The sequence below is a fragment of the Egretta garzetta genome, unplaced genomic scaffold (assembly GCF_000687185.1).
Source record: "Egretta garzetta isolate BGI_Z169 unplaced genomic scaffold, ASM68718v1 scaffold366, whole genome shotgun sequence".
Taxonomy (NCBI): domain Eukaryota; kingdom Metazoa; phylum Chordata; class Aves; order Pelecaniformes; family Ardeidae; genus Egretta; species Egretta garzetta.
In genome coordinates this window covers 109,046-109,540 of record NW_009260018.1, presented here as the reverse complement: position 1 = coordinate 109,540, position 495 = coordinate 109,046, and the positions used below count along the sequence as shown (strand labels likewise).

The 495-nt window shown below is 68.9% G+C and overlaps 1 protein-coding gene across 1 annotated transcript in view; it reads left to right on the top strand.

Moving 5' to 3' along the window:
• Nucleotides 1-495, top strand: part of BMP1 (bone morphogenetic protein 1) — a 15,183-nt gene that overhangs the window by 1,649 nt on the left and 13,039 nt on the right.

Sequence of the window (495 nt, the reverse complement as noted above, 5' to 3'; positions counted from 1 at the left end):
GGCCCGCAGCGGGCCCACCCTGCCCCTCGGCTCTTGCGCGGCAAGGAGGGAGCGTGGCAGCTCGCGGGAACGTTAATTAGGATGCTTGGCTGACGTGCCTTGGCACCGGAATGCCCATGGCGGCGCGTGCGTGGTGCCAACCGGCTGGCCCAGACCTGCTCGGTTTCATGGGGTGCGAAGGGGTCCCATCCCTGGGGTCTGGTCCCTATGGGTGCTTGGGGCATGGGGGGTCTTGGAGTCGCCGACCTGTGGCACTCGCCACTGCGGGCTGGGGGCTGAGGGGGTGGCACGGCACCAGCCCAGGCTTGCAGCGGGGCTGATGCCAAAGGAAACAGGGGTTTGGAAGAGCTCAGCGTCTTCACGCGTCAGGGCACAGCCCCAGCCAAGCAGATGGTGGTGAGGAGGAGGCTTTCCCCTGGAACGGGCTGTGCACGGCGGCGGGGGCTGCCAGTCCGTGCCCCTGTGCCAGTGCAAGCCCTAAGCCCCCCGGGTCCG